The 19,830-nt window shown below is 38.9% G+C and overlaps 1 long non-coding RNA gene across 1 annotated transcript; it reads right to left on the bottom strand.

The window, feature by feature from the left end:
* Window positions 1–5,502: 5,502 nt before the first annotated feature.
* LOC122460315 lies at window positions 5,503–15,951 on the bottom strand. Its single transcript, XR_006281560.1, has 3 exons — window positions 15,849–15,951; window positions 15,573–15,753; window positions 5,503–10,095 (listed from the first exon to the last, which is right to left on the bottom strand). It is a non-coding gene; the product is annotated as an uncharacterized LOC122460315 (long non-coding RNA).
* Between the last annotated feature and the right edge of the window lie 3,879 nt (window positions 15,952–19,830).

Raw genomic sequence — 19,830 nt, 5'->3', positions numbered from 1 at the left:
ACCAAAAGGCAGATTTATTTCCCCCCCACAACAGTTTTCCCCAATTTCATTTTGTCTATTTTCACAGAATTGTCTGAAAATGGCAATTTGGCTGAAAAATTATACAAGATAGCAAAATTCCATCATCATTTCACTGAAAAGAATATTTGGTTTAAAAATAGTCCAGTATTAGACCACCTCTTTTGGTTAAAAAGGGGCCAATTTTGAATCTGCAATGCAATGCAAAAAAGACTGAAATTTGGAATACTGCAAATTTCATTGTAAATATAATACATCATCCAGGGGTTATGTCTTTCTTTTTACCTAGATAGATTTAGGTAACAAACAAGATCAGAAGAACTGGTTTGTTGTTTTTCTTAAATGATTGACTGTTAAGTACTGCTAATTTTAAAGTTTCCTGGTAGCTCAGTTTAAAAAAGAATAGGAAATAAAAGCAAAACTCATGTTGTTTGAATTTGTTGTCCTAGTTCCTTCACCTATCCATAACAGCAAAATATTGTAAGTTTACTGTCTTTGTTAACACTAAAATATATAACAGTTTTTTTGTTATTTTTGGCAAACCCCAGGAATGTTCCTGTCCTGTTATCCTTACATTTGTACAAAAACCATACTGTAAATTGTAGAATGATGCAAGAAGACAGAGCCAACATTTTATAGTTAATTTTATTCTGCTTACAGAAATTACTTTTGCTGTCAACATGAGTAAAATTTATTGCCATGGGAAAGTGTCTGAAAAGTCAAATGTGCTTTTGCAAAATTACAGCATAAGTTGCATATAAATATAGCCACACTTACAAAGGGCCTCACCTCCCAGAGGGTAAGTCAAGGTCTAAACAGCTCTCTCAGAAGTTGCTGCAAAATTCGGAGTGGAAATGCAATTTATGCTCCCTTTGTTCAGGGGAAAAGAACTATATCTGCTTTGGAAAACAGAATCCCTTTTACTTGCTATTCACAAGTAAGGCTAGTTCCCCTAGCAACTGCCACATCACATGGGACTTAATTTGCTTCTAGGCTGCAGAGCACATTACAGAAACTTACTGGCTTTTGATCTTAAACAACCATTTTAAACAAGCGCGGACACACACAGAAATAAGCAAATGATTATATGAATAGAAAGAGCATATTTATATTTATGAGTAATGGCTTGGGTATTTTTGCATGTTTCTGTGCTATACTCGCCTTGTGCTGTTTCACCCAACAAGGGTGAAAATTAATACTATATTGATATATAGAAACATGAGATGTTTTGGGCATTGGAAAAGCAGGAACTTTGAGTAAACTAAGTATGACACACACAGTTCCCCTTAAGTATTGGAAGACCATACATTTTTAATGAGTGTGTATCACTCACACTTAGTTTATTCAAAATTCTTGTCCTTCCAGCAATTCAGTGGGACTACTCTGAGTAATAAGGATTTAAGGGCAGCAGGAATAAAGGGTTTCTCTCTGACATTTAAATATCCACATCCATGTACCTATTATTTTACATTTGTTAAGCATACTGTACATAATTCATGGCTCACCTACACAGTAATGGATAAAAGTAGCTAGATACAGTTTTATGGCCATATTGTTTCCCCCTCTTTGCTCTAAACAAATTTAATAGAGAATAAAAGTGACACAGAACTTCACTAAATGAAGAGAGAAAGATAAACTCTGCGGAAAAAAGGTGACCCTCATTTTCCCTCCCTCCATGCATTTCTCTACATTCCTGTTAAATTACCATTAGCTGCAGATCTCCTGGAAAATACTGCAGATTTTGTACCATTTAATCTTCTGCGCACAAATCCAGTAACTTTTTCCTGCAAGCTATATACCATAAAAGAGAGTGTAATAGCAGTGTCAATTTTCAAATAGCTATGACCTAATTTCAAAAGCTAATGAAACCAGTAAAAAGCAAAGCATTAAAACACAAAAGTTATTTATATTTGGAGCCAAAACTGAGACTTCTATAAAATCTGTAATAGCGAATACCATAATCAAGGAGCACCCTATAAGATACTCAAAGAGTCTGTATCCTTCAGTAACATATATATTTAAAAAATAGTTATGCTCCCAGTTAAAACCCCTAACACTAAACTCTGAATGTATATCAGTAAATGACATGAAATAATAAATATGACCTAAATATAGATTTTCATAAGAACAAAATATAACCTGATTTCCAACTACTTCTTTGTGCTATTCAACCCAGCTATATTCTTTATATTAATAGTGATGTTTTTCTGTAGATATTATGAAAAATAATGTGTCAGTAATTGTTGTATTATACTTTAAAATAATCAAGAATAATGAAGGTACATTTTTGGCAGGATATTAATAAAATTCCAGTAATGTAGTATTTTAAGACTTGATACACAAAAAAGGAAATTTATGCTGAACTCTAGTCAGAGATTTTTCTGTTTTTATATCATACCCAGAACAGCACTAACTATAGAAACTATATACAACTATAGAAAGACCTAGAAGCCACCACTTAAACATATTACTATCTATTATATGAATATATACACACACACGCACACACACACAGTGTGTGCACACATATATATATAAATACTTACACAATATGCCCCACACACAAATGGCTAATATAAATACTAACTCAGAATTCCATAAATTATTGTGCTTTACCCTCTTATGATAATTTGTTTTAAAGCATAATAATAAAAAGACAGATTTCAAAACTTAAGCAATACATTTTAATGTAAATAATTTCTGATGAATATATATCTCCTCATAAATAAAGTCACATATGGACAGTTCTTGGAGGGCTGGAGAAGAACCCAGGCTTGCATATTGCTATTGTCCTTGTTTCAGAGTAGCAGCCATGTTAGTCTGTATTCGCAAAAAGAAAAGGAGTACTTGTGGCACTTTAGAGACTAACAAATTTATTTGAGCATAAGCTTTCGTGAGCTACAGCTCACTTCATCGGATGCATTGGGTGGAAAATACAGTGGGGAGATTTATATACACACACAGAGAACATGAAACAATGGGTTTTATCATACACACTGTAAGGAAGGTGATCACCTAAGATGAGCTATTACCGGCAGGAAGGGGGCAGGGAAAGGAGGAAAACCTTTTATGGTGATAATCAAGGTGGGCCATTTCCAGCAGTTAACAAGAACATCTGAGGAACAGTGTAATGACCCATCCACTCCCAGTCTCTATTCAAGCCTAAGTTAATTGTATCCAGTTTGCAAATTAATTCCAATTCAGCAGTCTCTCATTGAAGTCTGTTTTTGAAGTTTTTTTGTTGAATGATACCCACTCTCAGGTCTGTAATCGAGTGACCGGAGAGATTGAAGTGTTCTCCAACAGTGCTTTTTGAATGTTATAATTCTTGACGTCTGATTTATGTCCATTTATTCTTTTACGTAGAGACTGTCCAGTTTGACCAATGGACATGGCAGAGGGGCATTTCTGGCACATGATGGCATATATCACATTGGTAGATGCGCAGGTGAACGAGACTCTGATAGTGTGGCTGATGTGATTAGGCCCTATGATGGTGTCCTCTGAATAGATATGTGGACACAGTTGGCAACAGGCTTTGTTGCAAGCATAGGTTCCTGGGTTAGTGGTTCTGTTGTGTGGTTGCTGGTGAGTATTGGCTTCAGGTTGGGGGGCTGTCCGTAAGCAAGGACTGGCCTGTCTCCCAAGATCTATGAGAGTGATGGGTCATCCTTCAGGATAGGTTGTAGATCCTTCATGATGCGTTGGAGAGGTTTTAGTTGGGGGCTGAAGGTGATGGCTAGTGGCGTTCTGTTATTTTCTTTGTTGGGCCTGTCCTGTAGTAGGTGACTTCTGAGTACTCTTCTGGCTCTGTCAATCTGTTTCTTCACTTCAGCAGGTGGGTATTGTAGTTCTAAGAATGCATGATAGAGATCTTGTAGGTGTTTGTCTCTGTCTGAGGGGTTGGAGCAAATCCGGGTATATCGTAGACCTTGGCTGTAGACAATGGATCGTGTGGTGTGATCTCGATGAAAGCTAGAGACATGTAGGTAGGAACAGCAGTCAGTAGGTTTCCGATATAGGGTGGTGTTTATGTGACCATCGCTTATTAGCACCGTAGTATCCAGGAAGTGGATCTCTTGTGTGGACTGGTCCAGGCTGAGGTTGATGGTGGGATGGAAATTGTTGAAATCCTGGTGGAATTCCTCAAGGGCTTCTTTTCCATGGTTCCAGATGATGAAGATGTCATCAATGTAGCACAAGTAAAGTAGGGGCATTAGGGGACGAGAGCTGAGGAAGCGTTGTTCTAAGTCAGTCATAAAATTGTTGGCATACTGTGGGACCATGCGGGTGCCGCTGATTTGAAGGTATATATTGTCCCCAAATGTGAAATAGTTATGGGTGAGGACAAAAATCACAAAGTTCAGCCACCAGGTTAGCCGTGACATTATCGGGGATACTGTTCCTGATGGCTTGTAGTCCATCTTTGTGTGGAATGTTGGTGTAGAGGCTTCTACATCCAGAGTGGCTAGGATGGTGTTTTTAGGAAGATGACCGATGGATTGTAGTTTCCTCAGGAAGTCAGTGGTGTCTTGAAGACAGCTGGGAGTGCTGGTAGCGTAGGGCCTGAGGAGGGAGTCTACATAGCCAGACAATCCTGTTGTCAGGTTGCCAATGCCTGAGATGATGGGGCGTCCAGGATTTCCAGGTTTATGGATCTTAGGTAGCAGATAGAATACCTCAGGTCGGGGTTCCTTGCGCGACTCCCCACAGCATGCTAGATAACACTCCAAACAGATTTTAGATGATGCAGTCAGACACAGAGAGTCAACAATGTAACAACATTACAGTGCAAATAGAAATAAAGCTATCTGGCAGGTAAACTGGTTTTGATTCATCTTTCTCCTGCCTAATCTCATGCAGCAAGTATTCAATAATGAAATACTCCTTACGTATTACACAAAGTGCAAGTGAATGAGGTATTTGGCCCACCATATACTGCATCAAATAATACTGCATACAAACAAAACCAAAAAGAACCACCAGAAAATGAACCCCCTTGGCATTCGTACAATATTATTTAAAGGTCAGGAAAATTAGCATTAAATTTGAAAGTTTCCCCTTAATTCTGTGCCCTCATGCACATGGCAGAAATAATATGATAGACACTCAGATTTTTTAAATATAGCCTTACATGTAGCATGCATACTGCACAACCATGTAATACAGACAGCCACATCCCACTCAATTTACTCACGTGTAGTGACTTCAATGCAGCTACTTACATAAGTAAAGCAGCAGCATTTGGCACTGCATCCAGTTTAGAAGATGAGAACTAGAGTAGCACTATATCAATGGTTCTCAACCTTTCCAAACAACTGTATCCCTTTCAGGAGTCGGATTTGTCTTGCGTATCCCTAAGTTTCACCTCATTTAAAAACTACTTGCAGACATAAAAATACAGAAGTGTCACAGCACACTATTACTGAAAAATGGCTTACTTTCTCATTTTGTCTGTATGAAATTTTAGTTTGTACTGACTTCATGAGTGCTTTTAATGTAGCCTGTTCTAAAACTAGGCAAATATTTAGATAAGTTGATGTACCCCCTGGAAGACCCTGTACACCCAGGAATGCATGCTCCCCAGGTCGAGAACCACTGCACAATATCATTCACTGTTCTCCTCTCTCTTCTTCGTGCTAAAACAAACAGTAAACCCACTGCTGTCTTTTGTATTCCTTCCAACTATGCAAATATTCTTCAAGCCTTCTCATTTAAAAATGTGGTTCTGTTTCTTTTTTAGCCAAAGTAAGCACAGGGGCCCTGATTCAGGAAAGCATCCCAATTCAGGAAATCACCTAGGCCCAGATTCAGGAAAGTATGTGCCTAACTCTCCAGGAAAGCACTTAAACAAATGTTTAAATTCCATTGTTTTAAACAAATAATCTGGATACCTTGATAAACTGAGCTCATTTGAATATGTGTTTCAATACACTGTAAAACCTTTAGTAACACCATAGTCAAATGTAAGACCATACATCTAGGGATAAAGAATGTAGGTCACACTTACAAGGGTGTCTGGTAAGTAATGCTCTGATAAGGAACATGGGATCATGGTGCATAAACAGATAAACACAAGCTCCTGATGAATGCAATGGCTAAAAAAAGCTAATAAAACCTTTGGATGTATATGCAGGGAAATATTTAGTAGAAGCAAGGAGGTGGTATTACCATACTGTACAACATTAGTGAGACCATTACTGGAATACTGTGTCCTTTTCTGGTCTCCAAATTTTAAAAGTTATGGGGGGAAATTGGAAAGGTTTCAGAAAAGAGCTATGTGGAAAAATGGACTCACCAGTAGGGCACCCCTTGGGGCTGGATGTGGCCGCTCTTTCATCATCTAGCACCCCGTGCTTATGCCGACAGTCACTCTGTCCTGCAGCAATCTCTCTTCTTGTGACTCAGCCCTTGGACAAGGTGACCATTGTCTTTCCCTTTCTGGGATAACGGAAAGTCCAATAAAAACAAATATCTGATCCCTCCATCTAGTGTGCCACCCTCCATTCTGGTCTCATGGTCTGGCCTTTTCTCAGGGCTTCCAGTAGTCCATATCCGCTTTCCAGGAGCTTCATGCCATCTTACTAGTGCTGGTAGGTGAACTCAGGCTCGCTCTCTACACTGGGTTCCAGTCCGAGATTCCTAAGACAGGCAGTCAAGGTTCATCCTGCCAGACTTCCTGCTGCCACCTCCCTGGACTACTTCTTATCAAGCCTTTCCCCAGACTTTGTCCTCACCCTGCCAGAGCCTTCCTGCCCCCTACAGGTCTCTTCACTCCCTACTACTAGGAGAACAACTGCAGAATTCCTCCCTCTTTCCTTGCAATCCCTTTCTGCTCCACCCAGCCCCTCCCCAACTGGATTTCATCATTAACTGAGGCCTGGCCCACACTCCAGGTGCAAGCAGTTCAGTTAATTGGCCTCAGGCCCACATTAAAACCTATTCACCAAGAGTGGGACAGGCATCCCACCACAAGATACAATAATGATTTAATGTCTGGAAAACCTACCTGAGACTAAAGAAACAATCTATTTAGTTTATCCAAAAGAAGCTTAAGAGGTGACTTGACTGCAGTCAATAAGTACCTACCATGGGGAAAAACATTTCTGATAGCAGAGGGCTCTTTAATCTAGCAAACAAAGGCACAGCAAAATCCAATGCCTGAAAACTGAAGCTAGACAAATTCAGATTAGAAATACTGTGAAAAAAATTTAACAGTGAATATAATTAACTATTGGCACAACTTACCTAGATTCTCTATCACTGGTGATCTTTAAATCAAGATCTGATCTCTTTCTAAAAGATATGCTCTAGCTTAGCCAGAAGTCATAGGCTTGTTGCAGGAATTACTGGGTCAGGTTCTCTGGTTTATCTTATGCAGGAAGTCAGACAATCACCATAATGACCCCTTCTAGCTTTACAGTCTTTGAATCTATGAATTATGAAAGACTGACAAAGGAGTTTTTAAATTCTTAGCTCTAGATCAACTGCATTTGATGCTTCCAGAACACTATGTCCTTAACAGTACAATCCTAAAGCCAGGATGTCCTTCGCCAACGTGCCTCAAAACTGCTCTTAACTATTAAGAATGTAAATATCTGTTTTAAAAGTTAACAGAATAAATTACTAAAATTATGTTGTTTAATCGGTTAACTGATTAAAGGGAGAGGGGCTGGGGTTTTTCTGGCCGTCTGACCTGGGGCTCGGTCTGGGGTTGCTCTGTCCATCCATCCTGGCGCTGGTCCGGCTGGCTGGCCGGCCGGCGCGGCTGGGGGTTCACGATTAGGGTGGTTAACTGGTAAGTCTAATGCTTACCCATTTAACCGTTTAGTATTTTACATCCCTATTAACCATAGTATCTTTATGCCCTGAATCATCTCAAATTCTGTGCCAACTCAACATTTGGATGGTTTGGAAACTAAGAAAACCGGAGAGTAAAACTCTACCATACATTTGAGAAACTTCTAACCTTAAAATGCACGTATCATTAGAACTATAAAAATGATATTTTAATAGAAATTTTGTTTGTTCCTTATACGTCAAAGAGGCCTACTGAACAAGCCAGTCATTCTGCATTTTTAAGTATCAGCCATTTCCAAATTATGTATATGAAAGATACCGGATGTGAACATAGGAGAAAACGGTATAATCTTATTATGTATGCATAACCTAAAAAAGCTAAGTTTTTAAAGGACTCTTCTAAACTAAAATTGTAGATGATCTCAAAGCTAAAGCAGTTCAACAGTTCAATTATTCTAACCCAATCTAGCTTTCAGATGAATACAAATTCAGACTACAATAATTCTAGCTCGAGTGAAATTTCCGACTTGAAACACAACTTTAAAAAATGATGAATCAAGCTTTTCCAAACTTAAATTATTTTATCTCAACAAGATGAATACAAACCAATGTTCATGTTAATATCTTCATCCACTAAGTTATTCAGGTGCAAACTTTTTGTTTGGAACATACGGGGGGAAGTATTTATCATATATACACAATTCAGAAATGGCCAAACATATTTTGCGCAGTTTCCAATATTAATCACTTCTGAGCTGAGATAAAGCTAGTATAATGTCAGCATGAAAGGATGCACAATCTAAGTGTGGGAGGGTGAACTCAGCCTTCACTATTCAGTATTAGCCATACAGAGTGTAATATAGGAAGAAACATACCAGTAGCATACACATTCCCATCCATAACAAACCTTGTAAAACAATCAAGAATATTACAAGTTAAATCATGCATACATGCTCAACAGGGTTCCTTATGTTGTTTAAAATGTGAAGACCAAGGCCCCATGTGAATAGGACGAATTATTAACAGAATTATTATCTACAAAACAGCTTCATTTCTCATTCCATGTTACTTCCCACTCCCGGCACTCAGTGTTCAAAGTGCTAAATGAAACCTGAGGTAACTCAAAACAATTCAGGTGCTAAACCTGGCTTTAGCAAAAGGTACAGAGCATCAAGGTGTTGGGTTTTGTTGTTGTTGTTTTTGTATGGTTTTGTTGTTTTTTTTAACGTATAAACAGTGGAACAGATTTCAACTGACCCCTCAGTAGAAAAAAAAAAGTCTTTTAACCGTTTGTTGCATAATTATAGTGGTTGCCTGAGCTGATACTGGATTCTTGCCATAAAAAGGAATTGCCAGAGGATAGATCCCATGAACCCCTACTTACTCACAGCTATCTAAGCCTAATTTTGCCTCCATGGCTGCAAAATCCATGAAATATTAATGAGTTCTCCTGAGCTCTAGAGCAGTGGAAGCTGCTCTCTGTTTTGCATTTCCCTCTCAAAAGATAGCCACTTAAAATCAATTTCACTTTTATAAGGTTTCCCAAGCCTGCTCCCTTTCAAAGGGTGGAGTCCCATAATCCACTTTACCATGCTACCTTGTATAGCAGTGGAGCCATAGGGAATGACACGACATACAGAGCACGCAGATCATAGCCTCTGACATCCTTGGTGAGGAGAGTGTCTTCCTTAGTTGACTAACAAGTCATGAGCCAGGAAAAATTCTTAAATGGGCCAGGATTGCTTGAAGACCTCTTAAAATGACAACTTCAAAACAGACTTTAACCCGAAGACAACGACTGGCCCCATCAGAATCAAAGAGATCCCTCCAATCCAATGGCATTTTGGGAGTAGGAGCTAGAAGAATATAGGTACCATCTCACCTGAAAAAGCAATACAGCGTCAGGTGCTTGAAATGTATTTCCTGCTACAGTTTAATAATTTGTCATAAGAGAATCCTACAAGGTTATCAATGTTTATGGAAATGACTAAGGTTTCTAGCCAGTGATTCAGTTTTCCAAGCCACTGTCCATACAAAGACAAAGTGAATTTCAGCTGCCATCTTTAATTCTGTAGCTACAAAGCTGGAAGCAAGATGAACACCAGGGGACTATCTCCATGGCTGCCATTGTGCTGTCACACTGAAGTTAGCCAATGACAGTTGATTAGGGCGCGTGTCCCCTCTGTCTGTTCCTCAGACAAGGTCAAACCCGCTCTAGTCCAGTAGAACAACCAGCATGAAACTCCACCAGCTGAAACTCACCAAGTTCTCTCCTCCCTGAGTAGGAAAAACAAACATGCAAGAGGAAAATATAGTCCACAGATTTTACCAAAAGAAATAGAACACATATTTAGGTAGGAAAATGGTAATATAAATTCATTAAAAGTATGTAATGTACACAAAAACTCAAACACCAAAGACATTGCTAACCCATTAAAAATACATCATAATATATTATTTTAAAATGTACATTCTTTACCCAACAGTGTAAACATGCACATTCACATTTAGACACAATCAAAATCCTGTAACAGTAGAGGATTACAACAGAAGTGTTGTCAATACACAAGCACTGAACAATAATGCTGTAATACAACATTATAACCCAAAATGTTTTTTTCACCTTCACCGGTCTTCAGAGACTAATAGCGGTGTATGTAAAGGAAATTCATAGAACTATGAAAATGCAATATATCAAGCACAGTCTTTGGATTTTAGAATTAAGTTTGCATTTCAGATAAAGGGCATTAATCTTTTTGACAATGTATAGCGTCCTGGTGATGTCATTTTATCAGGGTGATTAAGGACAGATTTAGTCTTCCAATCAGACAAACCACTCAATCTCAACCAGAGCTTTAATCAGAATTACTCACTGTGTTGAGATTGTCCCAGTGAATAGTGCATTACTGACCTTTCCTCCACAGAAAATTTAAACTTGTATCATTTGACCAGATCAGTAAAATTCATAAAGGGGAATTTTCAAGTTCAGCCACACAAAGTCACTCTCTCACACACACACGCACACCTCTCCCTTCATTCACTAAAGCTGATTCTAGTTCTTCAAGCTTGTTAACCAGAAATAAAACTGCTGTATGCTTCACGGGCAGTACTTTTACAAATCAGTATTAAGTGTTAACTGCTGTCAATCAAAGGTTTTCTCTCTTTTCAAACAGTACACTGTTACGGGGCAGGGGAGAGCCCAAAGTCCCCAGAAGAATGCCTTGTGACAGACAAGTCACAGCTAAATGCACTGTAGTTGTAGTTGTGTAGGTACCAGGATATTAGAGTGGTACAGCAAGCAAGGTAACATCTTTAATTAGATGGGTTTCAGAGTAGCAGCGGTGTTAGTCTGTATCCGCAAAAAGAAAAGGAGTACTTGTGGCACCTTAGAGACTAACAAATTTATTAGAGCATAAGCTTTTGTGAGCTACACATCACTTCATCGGATGCATGCAGTAGAAAATACAGTGGGGAGATTTTATATACACAGAGAACATGAAACAATGGATGTTATCATACAGACTGTAAGGAGAGTGATCAGGTAAGGTGAACTATTATCAGAAGGAGGGTGGGGGTCTTTTGTAGTGATAATCAAGGTGGATCATTTCCAGCAGTTGACAAGAACGTGTGGAATAGTGTGAGGGAGGGAGAATAAACATGGGGAAATAGTTTTACTTTGTGTATTGACACACCCACTCCCAGTCTTTATTCAAAGCTAAGTTAATTGTGTCCAGTTTGCAAATTAATTCCAATTCAGCAGTCTCTCCTTGGAGTCTGTTTTTGAAGTTTTTTTTGTTGAAGAATAGCCACTCTTAGGTCTGTAATCAAGTGACCAGAGAGATTGAAGTGTTCTCCAACTGGTTTTTGAATGTTATAATTCTTGACGTTTGATTTGTGTCCATTTATTCTTTTACGTAGAGACTGTCCAGTTTGGCCAATGCACATGGCAGAGGGGCATTGCTGGCATATATCACATTGGTAGATGTGCAGGTGAACGAGCCTCTGATAGTGTGGCTGATGTGATTAGGCAGCTTCTGTAAGTGAGTCTTGTATCTCTCACCAACAGATGTCGGCCCAATAAAAGATATTACATCACCCACCTTGTCTCTCTAAGTCACAGATAAACACATTTTTGAAACGTATAAAGCTGAGAGAGTTTTTCTACTGAAAATTGCTCACTAGAAAGAATCTCATTTGTTCCAGAAATTTTTTGCCTTTGGGCTCAAGCTCTGCTTGTTTAATCAGTGAAACCATTACAAAGTAGTAGAGGGGAAACCTGCAGCTGTTGGAAGGACTGCTATCAAAATGGAGGATTACAGCTTCACTTTATAAAGTCTAGATCCTGCACTATTAAAGTTAATGGGCATTTTTCCATTTAATGGAAGCAGGACAAAGCCCTAACTGAGGAAAGGTGCTTCCTACTTTAAAAAAAAAAAACAACAACAATCACCTTTTACTTTGGGGCAGAACTGTTCAAATTACTGATAACAGTAATAGCAATAATGATTGTTTACATAGCACCATCAAACCAAAAGATACAGAAGTGTTTTAGATATGTACATAGATATGTAGACATATGTAAATTTGCATTTCATCCTTCACAGAAATGCACCCGTCACCTCTAAGGTGAAACCAGTAGCTGTTTCACAGCAACACAGTAAGTAAAGGACAGAAAATTAAAAATATCATATAGAAACTATAGGGAGAATTGAAGAAGGCCGAACACAGTTCCCAGTTTCAGTGTTCCCAACTCTCACAATTTCAATTTGAGTCTCTACAACATTTGGTAAAGTCCCAGGTTCTGGAATCAAGAGACTACATAATAATCTCAGCTTTTCATTTAAAAAATAAAAAGTTTCTAGCCTTCCTGAGAGCAGAGAAAAACTTGATACCATGAAGCCAGAGAATCCTAAAGGCTCCAAAACTAGGAGGCAAATAAAAATACTCCCCTCCCATTTAATTTTTTTTTTTAAACATGATTTTAAATCAATTGCATGGTTTTGGAGGTCCTGCCTTAAGATTGTTGAACACATGGACTTGTCAATACTTCAGTTTCCCTACCCACATTGGAACTTTGCTAGGTAACTGGGGAGAACCCCTCTAATATTGCATGAGGTCTTTAGCAAATGAAGTTTTATTTTCGATCCACTAGCAGCAGTGTCCTCTACCTTCCACACCATCATTCTCAGGCATTGCTTCACAGCTGATTTAGAAGGAGAGAGCCACATATTGACAATCATCACACCACCACTTCCTGCAATGCTTGGAACTTTCTTGGAAACCTCTGCATCAAGTGCTGGCTCAATTGGATTCAGCTGAGATTGCAAAATAGCCTGGGAAGGTACAGATCTAGGCCAGATGGTGCTCTGTTTTTCTAATCAGCCATTTTTGATTTGAATATTCAAACTCCAAAGTTACCTTTTAAGGGAAAGCATCTTAAAATAGCATCTTTAGACATTTGTTCTTAACCCTGTAATTTAACCATTAAGGCTCAAAACTCTCGGTGCTCCCTTCTTTTCACATGCAGCTATTTAGCTTTTGAAGAAATTTTAAAGGGGGCTATTTTTAGCTAGGTTTATTGCTGCTGAAATGCCCCAGGTATTATCAGACCAATGGAAAAACTAATGTGAGAAGCCAGCATGCAATAACTGATCTAACTGATGAGAATTTCTAAATAATCTAGCCTTCGAAAGACCTTTTTGAAATGTTTAATCACGGACTGGATTTTATGAACTGCTTGATCACCTCTAAAAGATGACAGAAATTAGAGATGGGAACTGTCTTTTCAGATCCTCTTGTCCTGCCTCAGTTTCCTACAGCACAGCACTGAGAGCGTTTTTGTCCAGTTCTGTTTTTAAAATGACAAGCAATGTATTAGGCTGCCATCCTTTGTTTGAAAGACTATCCCCACTCAAGTTTAATAGATTTCATGGTTACCATCCTAGCCCCCATTAGCCTAAGGTGTGTTTTTTTTTCTTTCTGGTTTTAAATAAAATAAAATGATTGAACAATATAAATGGAATTCTGTGAAAGATTTTGGTAAAAATTAAAAGGAGCACCTTAAATGCTATGGTGAGAAATGCTACAGAAAAATGCTAATATAGAAGGACAGTTTGAAATCTTCAGTGGATTTAATTACTTATAACACGATTCACAAAAAGAAAAGGAGTACTTGTGGCACCTTAGAGACTAACAAATTTATTAGAGCATAAGCTTTCGTGAGCTACAGCTCACTTCATCGGATGCACGAAAGCTTATGCTCTAATAAATTTGTTAGTCTCTAAGGTGCCACAAGTACTCCTTTTCTTTTTGTGAATACAGACTAACACGACTGCTACTCTGAAACCTATTATAACACGATTGTTGTTCTGGACACCTTTCACCATTTTCCCTTGATTTAGACCCACATTTTCCTTCATCAAATTCTAAGCAAGTTGCTCTCAATCAGAAATATTAAATCATTGAACTAAGGAGTTAAAGAAAATAATCTTACATTGCTTACACTTTCCTGCTCTTTTCTCCCCAACCTCATATCCTTAACTTAGTCCTACTTCTGCTGGGCTCTGCCAGATCCAGCACTATGGTACTCTATCCCTCTCTTTGTACTTTCATCCATTTGCAGACGGTAGCTCACACAGTGCAGCTTTTCTGCCACTGCAGCATCGCATCCTGAAATAGAATGCTAAAAGCATCCCAGTTCCTAACACTTTTGTTAGAGATTTTTTGTACGTGTGAGAAAAATAGGTTAATGCACAGTACTACAGAAAATTCATGGCCTCCTCAGGTTTTCACAAGGCGCTCAAGCTTCTAACACCAGTTTCAGAATTGTGGCATGTTTCAGCACTCAGGTTTCCATGACCTTCAGAGAAATAACTGATCACCTTGATTTAGAGTAGGCAAGAATCTTGCTAAAAAGAGACTGGGTTACAAAGCTAGTGTAAAGGGTTTGTCATCTCAACACACGCTATATTTCACATTTATGCTGGAATACACAGACACATTTGGGAATAATTTTTAAAACAAAGCTATCTAATCAAAATATATAGTATAAAATTTGTATGGTTTCTCTCTTCTCATTGCTCAGATTGCTCCTTATATTTTTGGCATTATCAATGAAGAAGGCTGTAACAATTGAGCCAACCTCCCATGCACACTGACCAGAGCTTCAAGCCACCCTTATAAGGTTGAGAGGCTGGTATATGTTACTTCTTTTGCAAACAGTGCATACAAAAGTATTCAGCTGACTGACTTTTTATTAGTTTTTTCATGCGATTTCTGATTTTTCTCCCCTTCTCTTTCAAGTTTACTGAGCATTCAGTACAGCCATAACCTCAAGTTCCTCCCATCTACCCTACCCTCAGCCCCCACCAACTGGGCTTCTGCTCTCTCCACTCAACTGAAACTGCTTCCATTAAGGTCTTGATCAACCTCTTTCTGGCCTAACCTCAGGCCTCTACTTCAACCTTGACATCTCTCTGCTGCTTTTGACATTGTGATCATATCCTCCTCCTTAAAGCCTTGTTTTCTGATCCTGTCCCACACTTCCAGCTCATCTTCTTACCTCTCTAGCCTTTCACTTGACATTTCTCTTGGTGAATCCTCCTCCCTCTCCCACTGTCCCAAGAAGGCGAGAGGGGTCTCTCACAGTGCTTCCCCTTTGGCCGCTTCCTCCTTTTGCTCCACGCAGTTTCCTTGGGTGATCTCATCCACTCATCTTTACACAGGTGACTCAAACATAACATTCATGCCCTCACCTGTCATTTAATTTTCCCTGAATGGGAGTCTGTTGCTGATGGGCTTTTCCAAGTCTTGGAGGTGAACAAGAGGGTCCTCTTCCCCGCTAGTGCAGTTTCTGTCAGCTCCTTCCACAAGTGTGCCTCAATGACATTATTTCCTACGTCATACTGCCAAAGCTAAGAGGAACATGAACGAAATCTACAACAAACAGATCAGATATTGAAACATCAGGCTGAACTTACCCTTCCACACCCCAAAAAAAAAAAAAAAAAATTTGTTATTTCCTCTCTAACCAGAACATCGAGAATCAATAACCATCACCATGCAACCAGATGCTTGAAAGTTGCCAAATGCAATAAACCAGGACAGGTTGTGATGAAGCAGGGCATGTTCCCACTGAAAGACAAAATTCCAGGCAAGGAAATGAATATGATCAATCACTCTCCTCATACTGCCTAGCTGAAGGCATTAGTGTGCAATGCCTGGGGAGGATTCTAAGGAATTGCTTAATGAGGACTTGAATTTCACTTTAAGCAACACTGCCATGCCCAGTTAGGTTTTAAATAGAGCTTCTGGGTCTAAGAGTTTCTAAGATGACAGAAGGGAGCTTTTTGAATAGTTTTCTATGAATCCATGATGTTCCATGGCTCTGTTTCTTATATCCCACCACCCAAAAATCCAGGTGCCTTAGTAATTATGAGTACAAACTGCACAGGATTCAGAAGGGAAAAATTAAAACAAATGAAACACTTCCAAAAATGACCTAAAATAGCATTTCCATACATAAAAATGTCATGACTTTACAGAAGACCTTACAGGAGAAAAGGCTCCTGTTTCTAGCCCTGGAGAACCAGCAGACACCAAGAAAAAAAAATCTAATTCTTGCTTGGGATTGGGTAATTGGATGGAGAGTAGGCATTCTATCTTTGGAGTAGAAGAGAATGGTGTAACATTTCTCTGGCAGGGTGAATCGGGCAGGGGAAACAGGATTCGTTTGAAGCTTCTTAGGGAATTGGAATGTTGGAATAAATCCCAGGAGACAGTGCTGACATGATAATGTCTCACTCATCTTTGATTGTATCAAATGTCTCACCAATTTAATCAAGATTATCTACACACACACACACACACACACACACACACACACACACACACTTTTATAATGTTTTGGCTACACATTTTCTGTATCTTTTTGAAAGTTACTACTACTTCGTATAGCTTTGGTTTTGGTTGTCTTTGCCTTAGCTTTCTAGAGCTAGATAGGTGCCTCTTTTCTGTTTTCTTTTTTAATGGCTGCATTTCCTTCTCAGATTTACGTTTTCTATTTAATACCTTTCAGAAACCATTCAGTGTTTCATCTAAGACCATCCTTCATCTCTCCAAGAATTTTTTTTCCTTTTCTGCTTATGCTCTCTTTCACATTCCTCCCTTTCATCTGTTATTGTTTGTGGGTATATTTGGGGTATATTTTGCTTACTCCTGGAATTTATATGTGAAATTTAACTTAAATTTATATTTAACCCCAGCCAACCTGCAGATCTAGGATTCCTGGATTTGACTATATTCCTCTAAGTTTTCTGGTCTGTTGGTTCTGATGTCATCAGTAAAACTTGGAAACCACATTAGTGATACTGTCACAGTTGAGTGTTTGGAAAGTAATGGCTGTCATACTGACCCTCATAGTACTCTGCCCCTCTAACCCCTTGCCTGCTGGATACCTTTTACTTTTAGCACTTTTGCCATGGACCCAAGCTTAAGTTCTATCTATTATTTCTCTTTGCATCAAAAGCACATTTTGAAACCCAATTAGACTTCACCAGTCCATAGCATTGTGCTCTCAGCATTATTATCTCTTCAAAAGCAATTACCCAATTTTTGACCTGACCTAACTTTTCTGAGACTGATCTGTTTTTATCAGCTCATATTTCTCTAGCTATTATGGCTTCTTCTCCATTATCACTAGGATTTTTTCTACAACTTCGTCCTGGTCTAGGTCTTTCTGACCCTCCCTAGTCATCTTCTTTAAAATTGCAATTGCTTTTCTTCACTCTACATCTCCAATGAACTATCAAAATGATATATTCAGAATTCAAGGTGTAATACAAGTACAGCATATCCTTAATCGACATGCAGTGATATTAACACCCACAGCACTTGAAGAATTCACATAATTCGTTTCTGCTACCTACTTCATTCTCCTTCTTAAACAACTGTGTTCTAGTCTGGTACAGTTTTAAACTTAGTTCTACTTCTAACAGTTTAGGCACTACAACAGTACAAATAATGATGGGGGTCCCATTGTGCCAGGCAAATACAATGAAAAGATGGTTTTCTGCCAGGAAACTTCCAATTTAAGTACAAGATGAGACATAACAGGCAAATATAACAGACAGATATGGGGTGGAATAGGGACAAAGTACCACAAGGTAACAGTCGAACAATTACTAGTTTTGTAGGTATCACACCAGAGATGGGTTTTAAGGAGATATTTGAAGGAGGATAACGTAGTGGCTCTTTACTGGATGCTTTCTTCCATGAATAAAGGGCAGCATGGCAGAAGGCGTAATGGCTCGTGTTGGAAAATGTGACAAATGAACACCAAAGTCTGGTATTGCTGGTGCAGCAGAAGTGGGACATAAATGGCTTAAAGGCACATACAATTGGAAAGGCAGAAGTAGGACACAAAGGGCCTAAAAAAAGACAAGTAGTTTATGCTTCATGTGGTAGAAAAGGGGAAGCCAGTGAAGTGATGTAGCGGGGTGTTATGCCAGAGTTCTTGAAGAGTTTGTGGAAGCTTCAGCTAATGCTGAAATCCATGACTTCCTCTCAAAGTGCCCCAACATGTGTGTTTTGTATATCATACTCACGACCTACTCACTTCTGGGTGAAATTCAAGATGCTTAAGATAGTCTTTAAAGCTCTGAATGGTCTCCAACAGTTATTTAAAAGGATGCCTCCTTCCCTACGAGCTGCTGCTACACACGAGGTCTGCTTAGGTGGGTCTGCTTTTGAAATCTGATTTCTGAGGTCAGTAGCAGGAGATTCAGTAGCAGTTGAGCCTCAGAAATCGGGGTGAACTCCTGAATCCATCGAGGTCACTGACAAACTTGCACAGATTTCTGTGAGGCCAGGACCTCAACCTCTGTCTGTTACAGCCAGAGTTTAGAAAAACTCATATCATGCTACAAGTGTTTTGGTTTGATTAGGCTTTTGAGTAAACTATTTTTAAAATATGTATGTATCTGTTTTTCCTGGTTGGTTGATATCATGAACCAAATTGGAATTTGGGAAGAGAAAAGCTGAATTCTGAGTTGTTTTTAATGATTTCCTATAGCAGCTATTAGTGTGTGCACTATGTATCAGAATTTGTATGTATGTACTTCAACACCAATTTACTTTCCTGAATATGCTAAGTCAACTCTGCTTTAAATGAAAACATTGTTTCTCTAGGCTTCACAAAGCCCTGTAATACTCCCAAGAATGTAAGGCTGGTCTCAGTACATCAGTAAGTTAGCCATGTTTTCCTAATTTATCATGAAGTTGCTTTCGTTTTGCTAGCCCTACATAAGGCAGAAATAGTAAGTCTCACATTACCACCCTTCTGCTTTTGTACTGCTACAGAAAAGACTTTGCCCACTCAAAGATTCTTTTGGTATTGATAGATCATTGTAGACTGAAGCTCTATATTCAAGATAACATGTGAGGATCTCACTTTCATGATTCAGAATTGTTCAGATTCCATTTCAATACATCTTTAGAGTTTACGGACCTTAATGGCAGACACTGCACCAGGAAAGCAAGAAGACAGCAATGTCTTATACTTTCTTGTAAGTATAAGCCACTTTATATGCTCTGAAACCTTGACTGAGAGTATCATTGGTTGAGAGGATTCTTAAAGCATCAGGCATTCAATTTTGTATGTATAAAGGCATGTGCAACTGCATGCCTAATTGGCATACACCATTACCACAAAGGAGCACATACGTTTGTTATTTGCATGAGCAAAGGGACAGTTAGATGCATGCACTGACTTAATATTTCATATTGGCATTTGGTCACACACATCCCTGCCAGTCTGCATGTGTAGCATACAACTGCAGCAACAGCATGGACACTTGCGTACTTACAATTGCACATCTGACTTTCTGAAAATCAGGCCTGAGGAATCTAAATGCTTCATGCAGTCCCATGCTAATACAGGACTTACGGTTTTGAAACACTTATCTGTCAGTGTCCTCCCATTTTCTGCACATCAAAGCACGACACAACAATATA

This window comes from Dermochelys coriacea, chromosome 5, assembly GCF_009764565.3.
Source record: "Dermochelys coriacea isolate rDerCor1 chromosome 5, rDerCor1.pri.v4, whole genome shotgun sequence".
NCBI classification, from domain to species: domain Eukaryota; kingdom Metazoa; phylum Chordata; order Testudines; family Dermochelyidae; genus Dermochelys; species Dermochelys coriacea.
This window is presented reverse-complemented; position numbering and strand designations above follow the sequence as displayed.